At 39.0% G+C, this 16,817-nt stretch overlaps 1 long non-coding RNA gene across 2 annotated transcripts in view; it reads right to left on the reverse strand.

The window, feature by feature from the left end:
- Positions 1-985: 985 nt before the first annotated feature.
- Positions 986-16,817, reverse strand: part of LOC309663420 — a 41,236-nt gene continuing 25,404 nt past the window's right edge. For both annotated transcript variants that reach the window (XR_014265254.1, XR_014265255.1), the window contains one exon: positions 986-4,918. This is a non-coding gene — a long non-coding RNA (uncharacterized lncRNA). The remainder of the gene's footprint in view (positions 4,919-16,817) is intronic.

A 16,817-nucleotide genomic window follows, 5' to 3' on the forward strand; every position in this document is an offset into this window, starting at 1 on the left:
AAATGTTAGCTGTTATTGTCATTATTGTTTTATTTTGTGAAATCCCATCTCATTGGCAAGGATCAATTCTATTCATATGTAAGTCCAACCCAGAATCCAGGAAAGGTAGATATAGATTTAATTCACTTAATCTGAATTAGTTGTTGGAAGTGGCATATTCAGGTCCCTTGGTCCCCTGCCCACCCCGAGCTGAATTCATGGCTCTCACAGCAGAGCCCGAGCACTTCTTGTCTTTTCCAGGCAGACTGTAGAAGCTTCACGTCTCACTACTGACGAGTTTAATTCTAAGGCAAAATATTTTACCCGTTTAGCATATTGTTAAATTAGACCGGCTCCCTATCTTCTGAAATGCACATTTTGGGATTGATGGATTTAGAATTTTTTTTTTTAGGTTTTGCTGATCACAGGTTTAAGTCTTTAAGTCTTTTCGTCTCCTCTTACACAGAAAAACATTGACAAAAATGTAATCAGTGAGTGGCCCAACTGAATAAAATGAAACGGTCAAAGGAAGCTATAATGACGCTTAGGGTTTGGTGGTTCTTGGTTTCCAGTTTTGCTTTTGCAGGTTGTAGCCAGTTAGAGGTTGGGATGCTAAATCTACCCTTTGTGAATAAACAGACAAATGATTTGGTCTTCCGTTCTGCCAGGCCTTGATCTTTTGAGTTAAAGAAAAGAGTGTAAGTAATTCCTTCTTTGGAGCAACAATTTTCAGGGACAGCTGTTTTCTAGCTTATGGGGAGGAGGAATTTCTGGCTGCTAGCTAGCTTCAGATGAAGGGTTTGCAGAATTCCTGCTCTTCCCCAGTTGGTGCTAATGCATTCCTCATTGTCTGCTGTGGTTGGGCTGCTCTCTTCATTAAGAGAAAAGGGATAGGGATCAATTTTCAAAATCACAGACATCTAAATGTGTGCAGAATTTGGATATTTTAGAGATATCAGTACCTAAACTAAGATGAAAAATCTCAGAGATAGCAGATAACATCATGTTTCAAGGTATGGAGAAAACTTCCCTTCTAAAATGGCTGCCTTAAAGAATAAACAAGGCCTTAATGAGAAAGAATTCCAACTTCAAAGTTTACATTTGGAGTAATCTGATGAATCATTTTTATAATTCCAGTTTCTCTATCTCTAACATGAGTACAATAGCCCAGATCAGGCTCCAAGACTAGTTGTGAGAACTCTATGAGATACATGATTTCATCCTATTATGTTTTTAGTTTTGGAGATTGAAAAAAATTCTGGGCATGTATCCCAGAGAAATTAAAACTTAACATTCACACAAAAATATATGCATAACTCATGGTAGCTTTATTTGTAATAGTCAAACACTAAAAATAATCCAAAGATCCTTCAATGAATGAATGGATAAACAAACTGTGGTACATCCATACCATGTAATACTACTCAGTAGTAAAAAGGAAGTGATACATGCAACGGCTTGGATGGATCTCAAATGAATTATACTGAGTTTGAAAAGGCAATTCAAAAAGGTCACATACTCTGTGATTCTTCCATTTATATGACAGAAAGCAGAAAGCATTAGGTGCTTTAGATTTAGACAAAAGCATTAATGCTTTTGTCTTGAAATGACAAAAGTTTAGAGATGGAAAACAGATTAGTGATTGCCAGGGGATAGTGATGGGCGGGGAAGATGGTGTCTGTGGTCATAAAAAGGCAGTAGAAGGGATCCTTATGGTGATGGACCTCTTATCTATTTGGAAAGTGGAAGTGATTACATGAATCTATACATGCAATATAAAATTGCACATTATTAAGTGCACAAACAAATAAGTGCATGTAGAACTTATGAAATATGGATTGATCATTGGATTATAGCAATGTCAATAGTTTGGTTGTGATATTGCACTATAGTTATGCAAGGTGTTATCTGGGGGAACTGAGTAAAGGGTACATAAGGTCTCGCTATATTATTTCGTACAACTGCAAGTGAATCTACAATTATCTCAAATTTTAAAACATAATTTTTTTTTTAGTTTGGACCTTTTGACTGCCTTCATCCAGTTCCCCTCCCCCACCCTCTGCCTCTGGTAACCACAAATCTGATTTCTAGATGAGTTTGTTTATTTGTTTTCGAAGTACAATTGACCTACAACACTATGTTAGTTTCTGTTATACAATACAGTGATTTGATATTTCTATACATTTCAAAATGATCACCACAGTAAGTCTAGTTACAATATGTCACCATACAAAGATATTATATAGTTATGGACTATATTCCTCACACTATACATTTCATACCCATGTCTCATTTATTTTGCACCTGGAAGTTTGTACCTCTTAACCTCCTTCACCTATTTCCCTTCCCCCCATTATTTTTTTTTTAAATACAGAGAATTAGAGGAAAAAAAATCTCTCTTCCATGACTGGCTCAGTAAGATATTAATCTCACCTTTTATGTCAGTCGAATTTCTTAGTACTCTTTTTCTGTATTTCTGTATTTGATCCATGTGTTTATCCACGTATGTGTTTGGAGCAGAGTGAGTTTTCAAAGCTGAATTCACGCTGCCGTATGAGCCCAGAATACCTCACTTTAACGAACTATAGAAGCATTGAAAGGCTGCACTCAGAGTCAGTGCTGGGCAGCAACTCCATCCAGACAGTCCTCCCTTGGGGTTAACATTTTCATGGTAATTTGAAGTGTTCACAATATTACTTACTTCTTTACAACAGTTTCATTAAGTTATACGAGAAATTCATCTTCTCTACAGAAAAGTTAAAAATTCCAAGAAGCAAAAGAAAAAATAAAAGTCAAAACCCAACTAATTTCTAATCTGATTTTGGAAAGTAAACTTGTCACCTCAGAATAAACTCCAGAACGGCTTTGCTATTAATTGAGATGTTTAGCAGAAAGTTTATCAAGACAGAATATGGATTTTACTAAACAGGACTCAATTTATAATCAGCAATCATTTGGCTCTTCTCACCTCTGAAAACTGACCAATAGTAAGAATTTCACACCTCCAAATGAAAATTTGCATCCACTGTTTTGAGATAACCAGAGGAACAGCAGAGTTCAAGGTAAGCAATATGACAAAACCTCATAACTTTGGGCTTACTGTTTTGAAAAGTGTAAAATAAATCAGATAATTCAACTGATGAGATATTCAGAAAAGTAGTGCTTAAATGTTCTGGGCCTCGATGGTAAAGGACAGCTGTTGGACTTAATGAACGTACTCATATGATGATAGTTCTATGAGGGAGTTGCATGTTTATATCCATAAAAAGAGGTGGAAGATAATTAAAGATTCAAATGAGGTAATCATTCCTTAATAAGGTCTACTAAGGCTCTAACATTAGGCCATTAGAAAAGAATTTGATGAGCAACTGTCAGGTTTGTATCAGAAGCAATCAAGCATGTGTGCAAACTCCACTGCTGTTACGTGAGTGTGAGGGATGGAAATGGCACACAGGCTTTGCTGAAGAACAATCATCCTATGATAATGAAGTTGGGATTAATGCTAATGCAGGATATATTTGGAAACTTAAGCAGGTGCTTTGGGAAAGGCTTATCTGTGGTCAAATGCTGGTCTCCAAGGAAAGCAAAGAGATGCCTGGGCTCCCTGTTATCTGAATGGCTGGTGGAGATGCTCCAGTTGGTTCTGAAGGCACAAATGCCTAAGAGTTATTACTGACTTTTTAATACCCACCTAGGTCTTTAGGCCCAAATGCTGGGGAAGTGGACAGATACATGTGACAGCTATGGACTCTGTTCACCCCATTAACTTAAGGTTGAGATAGACAGTCCTGATTGCTATCTCCAGGCCCCCTTGTTTCTGGTCCCCCCTGCCACCATTGTCTGTGAAGTCTTCAAAAAGGAGAAGCACTTCCCAAGCAGGAGACCCTCGTCTACTCCCATCCTACCCTCCAGCTGCCTAGGAGGAAAGAAAGCTAGAGAGAACCAAAAAGAGGGAGTTTAACTCCATTTTGCTCCTCCTCTGAAATTTCTATTTCCTTAGCACAGAAGACCCCTTATGTCTTCTTGAAAAGTGAATTTGGGCAGAAGGGAAGTTATGACTGTGCCCTAGAGGTCAAAGTATTTGATCAGGAGTATATGGGGAGGGGGCATTCTCCTCCTACCCCCTTGTCCATACGTCAACACCCTGGAGCAGGACATTGATGAGAGTCCCACGTCCATGGGGTCTTTCCTGGATGGGTCTAATGTGCCAATGGCTCATGCTAATCCTTGGGTCACATTTTTTTCCCCCTTTTGGGTTTTCCTGACTTCAGATGGAATTGCTTCATATAGCCTGATCTTCTATAGCTGGTTTAGACCTTCACCTGCTGGGAAGGTCTGAAGTTCTCCAGCTTTTTAGTCTCATTAGTGGATAAGTTCAAATTGGAGTAAGAGGCTGAGTGTCTCTGCACATTACGCAAATCAACTTTGCCAGCACCGTACTACTTTCCTCATCGACTCCTTGAACCTAGTTATAAATAGGTTAGAACTAATAAATGAGCGTGAGTGATGGGTCCTCTCCACTTCTAACAACAAAGTAAAACAAGGGTATCATTGAACCTTAAATGCAATAAACAATTCTTTATTTTTTAAAATAAATTTATTTTATTTATTTATTTATTTATTTTTGGCTGTATTGGGTCTTCGTTGCTGTGCACAGGCTTTCTCTAGCTGCGGCCAGCAGAGGGCTACTCTTCTTTGCGGTGCACGGGCTTCTCATTGCGGTGGCTTCTGTTGTTGTGGAGCCCGGACTCTAGGCGCACGGGCTTCAGTAATTGTGGCAGGTGGGCTCTAGAGCACAGGCTCAGTAGTTGTGGCACACAAGCTTAGTTGCTCCCTGGCATGTGGGATCTTCCCACACCAGGGATCGAACCCTGTCCCCTGCATTGCCAGGCCGATTCTTAACCACTGCGCCACCAGGTAAGTCCCACGATAAGCAATTCTTGAAAGAGAAAGGAGGGGCAACTCAATTATTGAGAGGAAAGAAATATGACTGGAAAAAAGAACATAGCATATATGTTCTTTTCTCTTTATATATATATATATATATACACATACATACATATGCTGGCGTGGTAGCAAAATTTCAAGAGCTACATTGAGGTGGAATGCCAAGTTTGGGCATATTTGGGGAAATATTGGATGGGCCGCCCAGAGTCTATTTAAATGAGTTTGAGCAACTTCCTGAGAGAAAAAGAACTCATTCTAGAAAAAGGAATCTGGCTCAATACTTTGAATTAGAATGTTACTAATTCTTAAATAGGGATGAGAAGGGCAGTTCTGCGGGTAGCAGAGTGTTTGTCCCTTGGATATTTCTCCTGATCCCATCCAGATCTCCACTAGAAACATGTCTAAGTGTGCTGTACTGCCTGTGTAGTATTTTATTTTGAAACAGTTCAGTATGAACAATGTGATATATGTGTGTAAATTAATTTTAACCTACATCTAAGGGTTAGTATAATCTTTGGTTAGCACTGGAAATCCCCCAATCTTCAATCCACACACCAAAAACAGCTAAGAAGTATTTCAAATATCCTCATCAAAATCTAGCCAAGCACCCATCTTGAATACCACTAATTTCACCACCGAAAAGTTATTTCTTTTTTTTTTTTTAACTAATTAATTTATTTATTTTTGGCTGTATTGGGTCTTCGTTGCTGTGCACGGGCTTTCTCTAGTTGAGACGAGTGGGGGCTACTCTTCGTAGCACCGTCTCGTTGTCCTGGCTTCTCTTGTTGTGGAGCACGGGCTCTAGGTGTGCGGGCTTCAGTAGTTATGGCTCACAGGCTCTAGAGCTCAAGCTCAGTAGTTGTGGCACACAGGCTTAGTTGCTCCGTGGCATGTGGGATCTTCCCGGGCCAGGGCTCGAACCCGTGTCCCTTGCATTGGCAGGCAGACTCTTAACCATTGCGCCACCAGGGAAGCCCCCGAAAAGCTATTTCTAACATCTTTTATGCTGATGAATCAAGTCATGTTGCTCTGATGTTCCTCTAAGAGAATCTAAGGAGAAAGACACATTTTCCCCTACTTCCCAACAGCAGTCTGGGGATCAAGTTCCCCTTGAATCAACACTAGAAGCCTGTGATTTCCTGGAGGAGGCAGCAGAACCTGTTGGATGAGTGGTCTGGCCAAAGTGGTATCCAGCTAAGGCAGTGGCATCCGGAAGAGGGGATGGAAACAATAGAGTCATGGGGAAGTCTTGGCTGGTCCAACAGGTTCAGGAGAGACTGATGAACATGGCGGCACCCAGGGAAGTGACAATGAAGCAAGAAAAGAGAATGAAAATATCACAAATCACTAATGAATCACCTCTGAGAACTCCCAGAAATACTTGGTGGAGATTTTGTTGGGATTTGAGGGTCAGCACCTGAAAACGCAGATTGCATATGTATAATTGCATCGGAGTGGGAAGTTCGACATGAAAATACTTAATTGCCATAGAAATCTGCAAAGGATCTCCCAAAGGGTACTTTCAATTCTGTACTTGGCCCAGCCAAATACAATTGGCTTGACTCCTTAGGTAGAACAGAAGGTACCTGGTAGAGCTAAGTTTTCATAGATGCATCTGGTTCCCAAGAGGGCACAGAGCTAATACAACTGAAAAGGTGTACACCTGTGACTTCAGGCATCTTGTGAATGACCAGGCCTGGCTTGATCATTCACAAGATGCTTAAGTTCAAAGCAGAGATTTTCATCTGGGAAGCAGGTTGGGGCGGAAGGAAATATTCAAATGGCCTGGAGAATCTTTTCAGAACACAAATTCCCCAGGCCCCACTCTGGATCTATTGACCCAGAATTTCTGGTAATGGGATTGAGAATGATTTTGGGAGCCCAGTGTGTCTTCAGAATTTGGAGGCAACTGGAGAATCAAGGAGTTCTAGGGGAGAGAGGAGGAATATTTGCTCGCGTTACTAGGAGATGGGTAGGGAGGAACAGACCAGAGATACAGAGACTGGGGTTCCAGAGGAGGTGGGAGGGAGAAAGGGAGAAGGGCAGGAACACAGGTGGTCTTAAAGGGAACTGGAGGAGAGACCCTCCATTAGCTGGAAGAAAAAAGTCATGAGAGATCAGCTCGTTGCTTTGTCACCACCTAGAGGGGTGGGATAGGGAGGATGGGATAGGGAGATGCAAGAGGGAAGAGATATGGGGACATATGTATATGTATAACTGATTCACTTTGTTATAAAGCAGAAACTGACACACCATTGTAAAGCAATTATACTCTAATAAAGATGTTTAAAACAACAACAACAACAACATGCATGTCTTCAGAAGAAAAAAAAAAGAAAAAAGGCATGAAAAGGTGTGGCTATAGATGAGCCTGAAGCTGGAGGGAGTGCAGATAGCCTGAGGTTGGGACTGAGGGTTGCCATTTTCTCTCTGGAGCGGACTGTAAGGCATGGCCAGCTGCAGAGAAAGGAGAGGGAGGTTTCGAGAGGCGAAGTAATTTCTTTGAGCTTCTGTATGGGTGAGTGGCTGATCTGGGCTGCGAACTGAGGTCTGTCTCAGTCCAAAGTCCCTGTTCTTTCTCTGATTCACTGTCTTGTCTTTGTGCAGTACTGTCTAACCAAACCCTGCTATTATGCCTTTCTGTTAAGTACCCTCCTTGAAAAGTCATTTTTGTCACAATTAATTTGATGGATGCTTGAGACACAACAGCTTTTTACATTAGACTAAATTGTTTCCACTTCTCCACAGTCATCTCTTTGCCTCCAAACCACGCTCCCCCAAGTCCCTGGTTAGTTAGGATCTGTAATCTTCATCGCTCAATGTGAAATTTAATTTGGGAGGAATCCCTCACTTTCTTGGTAACTATGTATGATTGAGCTACACTTTGGGTCCGCTCCCCCTCCCCCTCAATTATCTTTCTAAAAAGAGCTCTTATTTTTTTCCTCTGGGATTTTTGGCTGCTGTTTGATTCTGAAAGAGCACAATAGGAAAAACAGATTGTCCATTCCTACTAACCTAAGCCTCCTCTCAACAAACCACAGAGCCTGGTCTCCTTTCCTTGGGGAAGCAGGTATTCATATTCCAGAGAATCCACTGAACTCTTAACGCTGAGTCCTTGGTGCCCATCTGATGCCCATATGCCATCTGTGTGACAGTAACAGCGCTCTCCCTGCTACAACCTCATCGTAGAAACTCCATCCAAACACCTTAAAGAAAGAGCTCACAGATGTTCAGAAAAATACACAGTAATCCTTGGATGATTAATTTAATATTCTTTGGAGACATTCTATAGATCACTAGGCTGCTGCTTTATTCTGGAAGCCATAACCTCCCCATTCTCACGCCTGTAATGTTTCATTCTGATTCATCTCAGGGCAAGGCAGATGATACCCAAACGTATGAACCAAGAGGCTGAAACATAGATCATTGCCTCCCTGATAAGAATATCAGTGCCTAGGAAGGAAGCCTTCAGCAGCAATGTTGAAATGACACATGAAAGGACAAATGATGTGGGGAACGTGTAAACCATTTTACATCTTGCCAAATGACTTTGTGTATTTGTGATTTTTTTAAGATGACAATTTTAAAATTGTTTTATGTTACGTGTTTTCTATGCTATTTGTCTAGAATGTAAACCTTACTTTAGCTTTCCATAAAATAAACAAAACAGAGATATAGATCTAAAACATGACAAAAATATGTGATTTTGTATATTTGTTTTGTTACCCCATCTAGTTAGTGTGTCTGTAGCAGAGGTTGGCAAACTTTTTTGGTAAAGGACCAAAGAATAAATATTTTGGGCTTTTCGGGTCATATAGTTTCTGTTGCAACTAGTCAGCTCTGTTATCGTAACATGAAAGCAGCCATTAAACAATACGTAAATAAATGAACATGGCTGTGTTCCAATAAAACTTTATTTACAACACAGACGGTGGGCCAGATTTAATCTGTAGGCTGCAGATTGCTGACCCCTAGAAGGTAAGCTACATGAGGACACGTGAGTCCCCTAACACACAAAGTTTGCTAACATTATTGAGAACTAATTATGTGCTAGGCATCATGCTAAGGATATATAAACTTTGTTTAATGAGGTGGGTATTACTGTTGCATTTTGTAGATTGAGAAATGAAGGTCAGAAAGCTTAAGTAACTTACCTGGGATCACATGGCTAAGTAGTGGAGTCCCATGGCCTGCCTTTCTGTTGGTGAGGGTATGGCACGGCTGGTGGGTACAGTGTGCCCTCTAGGGCACTAAGCTGGGATTTGTGTCACACCACTTATCAGATACTTGGGCTCAGGACCCCAGGAATTGTACCCTCAATTTCATATAAAAGAGATACTAAGCAGTCTTGGGGTAAGAATTGTAACTGTGGTCCTTTGTGTTTCCCCCTAGCTGTCCAGTGAAGTGGCTAGGTGTGTGTGTGCTCTGGAACCTGAGTGCCTGTGTTCAGATTGAAGTCCTGCTCGTGTGACTAGGCAGGTTGGTTTATGCCTCTGTGCTTCCTTGTCCTTGTCTGCTAAATAAGGATAGTGTTACTACCACCCAGGAGGGTTGTCGTGTGGATTAAAGGAGTCAATACACGTGAAATGCTTAAGCAGTGCATGATGAGCATTGCTATTTTGATACCAAGCACAGGTCATGGCACAAAGAGTCTGCTTACACATGTGGCTGTCTGACAAGACTTGTGATCAATGGGCAGGAAAAGGAGGGAAGGAAGAAAAAAAAAAGTAATATGAAAGATGAAGAAGGAAGACAAAGAGTAATAGGAACACAAACGATATGAGGGCGTTAAGGGCTGAGGTTTTGAAAATTATATTTCGTTCATGTAATAATAATACATGTGGATTGAAGAAAAAAATAAATATACCCAGAACCCTCCTTACCCGAAAGTATATTTGGTATATTCCCTTCCAGGATTTTATATCTGTCTCATGTGTTCTAGAGATGCTTCATATGTTCTCCAGTCTGCATGTTCCACCAACACACCCCAGTTGCTCTCCTTGCTTCTTGCTCTGCACTGGCAGCTGCTCTGCGCTTCTCTCTCAGCATCTCTTGTGAGCACTTTGCTAGGCTTCTTCTGCTCACTTCTGCCTGCTTTGCTGCAAAGGGTGGGGACTAGCCCATCCTGTTATTCCCCGTAGCCTAGCTAGCATGAGGCAGTCGTGTTTAACAGACCTTAAATGTCTTGAGGATCCCACAAGGGAACTTCAGTGCAGGAAAGGAAACTGACAACAGAGTATCTGACATTGCTGTGTCCAGCATCCATTAACCACACATATCCCACTGGACATCTCTTTCCCAAATCCCTGACTTGTTGCTACTATTGAGAAAAAAAATATCAGTAGACAGCATAATGATGATGACTGATCAGACTGTAAGCTCTGTGAAGGCAGGAACGGTGTCTCTTTTGTTTAATACTGTCTCCACTTCACCAAGCACAGTGCTTTCGCACATAGTGGAGGCTCCATAAATACTTGTTATTTGAATGCATGGAGGTGCTCTGTACAGGTTCCCACTGCCTATCAAAGTGAAGGCAGACTTTGATTATATATATATATTTTTTTGGGATTTCATCTTGTTTATTATGTTTGAGATTCATTAGGTTTCTTTTTTTTTAATTTTTGAATTTTATTTATTTATGGAATTTTTGAATTTTATTTTATTTATTTTTTTATACGGCAGGTTTTATTAGTTATCCATTTTATACATATTAGTGTATATATGTCAACCCCAATCTCCCAATTCATCACACCACCACCCCCGCCACTATCCCCCCTTGGTGTCCATACATTTGTTCTCTACATCTGTGTCTCTATTTCTGCCCTGCAAACCGGTTCATCTGTACCATTTTTCTAGGTTCCACATATAGGCATTAATATACGATATTTGTTTTTCTCTTTCTGACTTACTTCACCCTGTATGACAGTCTCTAGATCCATCCACGTCTCTACAAATGACCCAATTTCGTTCCTTTTTATGGCTGAGTAATATTCCATTGTATATATGTACTACATCTTCTTTATCCATTCTTCTGTCGATGGGCATTTAGGTTGCTTCCATGACCTGACTATTGTAAATAGTGCTGCAGTGAACATTGTGGTACATGTCTCTTTCTGAATTACGGTTTTCTCTGGGTATATGCCCAGTAGTGGGATTGCTGGGTCATATGGTAGTTCTATTTTTAGTTTTTTAAGGAACCTCCTACTGTTCTTCATAGTGGCTGTATCAATTTACATTCCCACCACGAGAGCAAAAGGGTTCCCTTTTCTCCACACCCTCTCCAGCATTTGTTGTCTGTAGATTTTCTGATGATGCCCATTCTAACTGGTGTGAGGTGATACCTCATTGTAGTTTTGATTTACAATTCTCTAATAATTAGTGATGTTGAGCATCTTTTCATGCATTTGTTGGCCATCTGTATGTCTTCTTTGGAGAAATGTCTATTTAGGTCTTCTGCCATTTTTGGATTGAGTTGTTTGTTTTTTTAATATTGAGCTGCATGAGCTGTTTATATATTTTGGAGATTAATCCTTTGCCTGTTGATTCGTTTGCAAATATTTTCTCCCATTCTGAGGGTTGTCCTTTTGTCTTGTTTGTAGTTTCCTTTGCCTTGCAAAAACTTTTAAGTTTCATTAGGTCCCATTTGTTTGTATTTCTTTTTATTTCCATTACTCTAGGAGGTGGATCAGAAAAGAGCTTGCTGTGATTTATGTCAAAGAGTGTTCTTCCTTTGTTTTCCTCTAAGACTTTTATAGTGTCCGGTCTTACATTTAAGTCTCTAATCCATTTTGAGTTTATTTTTGTGTATGGTGTTAAGGAGTGTTCTAATTTCATTCTTTTACATGTAGCTGTCCAGTTTTCCCAGCACCAATTATTGAAGAGACTGTCTTTTCTTCATTGTATATCCTTGCCTCCTTTGTCATAGATTAGTTGACCATAGGTGCGTGGGTTTATCTCTGGGCTTTCTATCCTGTTCCATTGATCTATATTTCTGTTTTTGTGCCAGTACCATATTGTCTTGATGACTGTAGCTTTGTACTATAGTCTGAAATCAGGGAGCCTGATTCCTCCAGCTCCGTTTTTTTCACCCTCAAGATTGCTTTGGCTATTCGGGATCTTTTCTTTCTCCATACAAATTTCTCCATACAAACAAAGATTGTTTTGTTCTAGTTCTGTAAAAAATGCCATCAGTAATTTGAAAGGGATTGCATTGAATCTGTACATTGCTTGGGGTAGTATAGTCATTTTCACAATATTGATTCTTCCAATCCAAGAACATGGTATATCTCTCCATCTGTACGTGTCATCTTTGATTTCTTTCAACAGCTTCTTATAGTTTTCTGCATACAGGTCTTTTGTCCCCTTAGATAGGTTTATTCCTAGGTATTTTATTCTTTTTGTTGCAATGGCGAATGGGATTGTTTCCTTAATTTCTCTTTCTGATCTTTCGTTGTCAGTGTATAGGAATGCAAGAGACTCCTGTGCATTAATTTTGTATCCTGCAACCTTATCAAATTCATTGATGAGTTCTATTAGTTTTCTGGTGGCATCTTTAGGATTCTCTATGTATAGTATCATATCATCTGCAAACAGTGACAGTTTTACTTCTTCTTTTCCAATTTGTATTCCTTTTATTTCTTTTTCTTCTCTGATTGCCATGGCTAGGACTTCCAAAACTATGTTGAATAATAGTGGTGAGAGTGCACATCCTTGTCTTGTTCCTGACCTTAGAGGAAATGCTTTCAGTTTTTCACCATTGAGAATGATGTTTGCTGTGGGTTTGTTGTATATGGCCTTTATTATGTTGAGGTAGGTTCCCTCTATGCCATCTTCTGGAGAGTTTTTATCATAAATGGGTGTTGAATTTTGTCAACAGCTTTTTCTGCATCTATTGAGATGATCATATGGTTTTTCTTCTTCAATTTGTTAATATGGTGTATCACATTGATTGATCTGCATATATTGAAGAATCCTTGCATCCCTGGGGTAAATCCCACTTGATCATGGTGTATGATCCTTTTAATGTGTTGTTGGATTCTGTTTGCTAGTATTTTGTTGAGGATTTTTGCATCTATATTCATCAGTCATATTGGTCTGTAATTTTCTTTTTTTGTATTATCTTTGTCTGGTTTTGGTATCAGGGTGATGGTGGCCTCATAGAATGAGTTTGGGAGTGTTCCATCCTCTTCAATTTTTTGGAAGAGTTTGAGAAGGATAGGTGTTAGTTGTCTCTAAATGTTTGATAGAATTCACCTGTGAAGCCATCTGGTCCTGGACTTTTGTTTGTTGGAAGATTTTTAATCACAGTTTCAATTTCATTACTTGTGATTGTTCTGTTCATATTTTCTGTTTCTTCCAGGTTCAGTCTTGGAAGGTTATACCTTTCTAAGAATTTGTCCATTTCTTCCAGGTTGTCCATTTTATTGGCATAGAGTTGCTTGTAGTAGTCGCTTATGATGCTTTATGTTTCTGCGGTGTCCGTTGTAACTTCTCCTTTTTCATTTCTAATTTTATTGATCTGAGTCCTCTCCCTCTTTTTCTTGATGAGTCTGGCTAAAGGTTTATCAATTTTGTTTATCTTCTCAAAGAACCAGCATTTAGTTTTACTGATCTTTGCTATTGTTTTCTTTGTTTCTATTTCATTTATTTCTGCTCTGATATTTATGATTTCTTTCCTTCTGCTAACTTTGGGTTTTGTTTGTTCTTCTTTCTCTAGTTCCTTTAGGTGTAAGGTTAGATTGTTTATTTGAGATGTTTCTTGTTTCTTGAGGTGAGCTTGAATTGCTATGAAATGCCCTCTTAGAACTGCTTTTCCTGCATCCCATAGGTTTTGGATCGTCATGTTTTCATTATCATTTGTCTCTAGGTATTTTTTGGTTTCCTCTTTGATTTCTTCAGTGATCTCTTGGTTATTTAGTAATCTATTGTTTAGCCTCCATGTGTTTGTGTTTTTAAGTTTTTTTCCCTGTAATTGATTTCTAATCTCGTAGCATTGTGGTCAGAAAAGATGCTTGATATGATTTCAATTTTCTCTAATTTACTGAGGCTTGATTTGTGACCCAAGATGTGATCTGTCCTGGAGAATGTTCCATGTGCACTTGAGAAGAAAGTGTACTCTGCTGTTTTTGGATGGAATGTCCTATAAATATCAATTAAATCTATCTGGTCTATTGTGTCATTTAAAGCTTGTGTTTCCTTATTTATTTTCATTTTGGATGATCTGTCCATTGGTGTAAGTGAGGTGTTAAAGTCCCCCACTATTATTGTATTACTGTCGATTTCCTCTTTTATAGCTGTTAGCAGTTGCCTTATGTATTGAGGTTCTCCTATGTTGGGTGCATATATATTTATAATTGTTATATCTTCTTCTTGGATTGATCCCTTGATCATTATGTAGTGTCCTTCCTTGTCTCTTGTAACATTCTTTATTTTAAAGTCTATTTTATCTGATATGAGTATTGCTACTCCAGCTTTCTTTTGATTTCCATTTGCGTGGAATATCTTTTTCCGTCCCTTCACTTTCAGTCTGTATGTGTCCCTAGGTCTAAGGTGGGTCTCTTGTAGACAGCATATATATGGATCTTGTTTTTGTATCCATTCAGTGAGACTGTGTCTTTTGGTTGGAGCAATTAATCCATTCACGTTTAAGGTAATTATTGATATGTATGTTCCTATTACCATTTTCTTAATTTTTATGCGTTTGTTTTTGTAGGTCCTTTTCTTCTCTTGTGTTTCCCACTTAGAGAAGTTCCTTTAGCATTTGTTGTAGAGCTGGTTTGGTGGTGCTGAATTCTCTTAGCTTTTGCTTGTCTGTAAAACTTCTGATTTCTCCATTGAATCTGAATGAGATCCTTGCTGGGTAGAGTAATCTTGGCTGTAGGTTCTTCCCTTTCATCACTTTAAATATATCATACCAGTCCCTTCTGGCTTGTAGAGTTTCTGCTGAGGAATCAGCTGTAAACCTTACGGGAGTTCCCTTGTATGTTATTTGTCGTTTTTCCCTTGTTGCTTTCAATAATTTTTCTTTGTCTTTAATTTTTGTCAATTTGATTACTATGTGTCTCGGCATGTTTCTCCTTGGGTTTATCCTGCCTGGGACTCTCTGCGCTTCCTGGACTTGGGTGGCTATTTCCTTTCCCATGTTAGGGAAGTTTTCAACTATAATCTTTTCAAATATTTTCTCGGGTCCTTTCTCTCTCTCTTCTCCTTCTGGGACCCCTATAATGCAAACATTGTTGCATTCAATGTTGTCCCAGAGGTCTCTTAGGCTGTCTTCATTTCTTTTCATTCTTTTTTGTTTATTCTTTTCTGCAGATGTGAATTCTACCAGTCTGTCTTCCAGGTCTCTTATCTGTTCTTCTGCCTCAGTTATTCTGCTATTGATTCCTTCTAGTTTATTTTTCATTTCAGTTATTGTATTATTCATCTCTGTTTGTTTGTTCTTTAATTCTTCTAGGTGTTTATTCTTTTATTCTTCTAGATCGTTGTTAAACATTTCTTGTATCTTCTCGATCTTTGCCTCCATTCTTTTTCCGAGGTCCTGGATCATCTTCACTATCATTATTCTGAATTCTTTTTCTGGAAGGTTGCCTATCTCCACTTCATTTAGTTGTTTTTCCTGGATTTTATCTTGTTCCTTCATCTGGTACAAAGTCCTCTGCCTTTTCATTTTGTCTATCTTTCTGTGAATGTGGTTTTCCTTTCACAGGCTGCAGAGTTGTAGTTCTTCTTGCTTCTGCCCTCTGCAGACTTTGATAATATTAAACAGAATATTTTTTGCAGTTGGATTTGGATTATTCTGCTGCTTCAGAGCTTCCCCAAGGACAATGGCTTAGGCACTTCCCCTCCCCACCTTCCCAATCCCTAACTAAGACACATTTCAGCTTCTATCTAGGAATTCAGAAATGGCTGAATTTTTAAACATAACATCATTTTGTTTGCAATGTGTGTTGGATATATTATTTTACATAGTTAAGATCATGGTGTATCCATTGTTCTGTATCCTATTTTCACTCCCCCTCTGCCTTTGAACGTGATTTTGTCAACATGACTTTTAATGACTGCATAACATTTCATAGAATGTGGTAGATGTACATAATTTGCTAATCATTCTTTTTTCATTGTACATTTGGCTATTATAAATAGTGTTGCAAGGAACATTCTTACATTTAAATCTTTGTCCATGGTTTATACTATAAGATAGATGCCTGGGAATGAAATGATGGTATCAAAATATATGAATATTTTTATGGCCCTGGTACCTCTTGCCAAATTGCTGTCCAGAAAGATTGTCCCAAATTATATTCTCACTATAAGGCATGAAAGTGCTTATTTCATCAAATCCTCCTCCGTATTGTCATCATTTAAGAATCTCTATTAATCTGATAGATGAATAATAGATTGTTAGTGTTATTTTACATTATGCTTCTTTGATTACTAGTGAGTTGAAAGGAATGTTTAGAAGCCAGGTTAGCATTTATAGTTTCCAGCTCTAATACATACTACAACTATTAATATATATAAGCTTTCTGTATATAGTTTACTTTCAGACCAACACCTCCACTGCTGAACAGAAGGCTGTGATGGGTTATGCAGCCCAATCTCTGCCATATGCTTGGTGCTTATTATTAAGCCCAACTACTGAGCAAAGAAAGACATAATTAGCCTTTGGGGGAATTATTTTAAGCCTTCAGCAGTAAAAGGCCTAAAGTTGATTTATTTCCCAGAATCTATTTGTATCCGATGCCTCTTTCAGTCGAGTCAGACTAAATGACCAGCATGGTTTCAACCTCCTGTGAAGGAGGTTCTCGACAGGTTCTAGGAGGTTAGTCAAAACTAATCGCCTTAGTGTCTTTGTACACCTCCAAGGTACCATCTGGAGACAAAAGATC

This window comes from Balaenoptera physalus (genome assembly GCF_965194825.1).
Source record: "Balaenoptera physalus genome assembly, chromosome: 6".
Classification (NCBI taxonomy): Eukaryota; Metazoa; Chordata; class Mammalia; order Artiodactyla; family Balaenopteridae; genus Balaenoptera; species Balaenoptera physalus.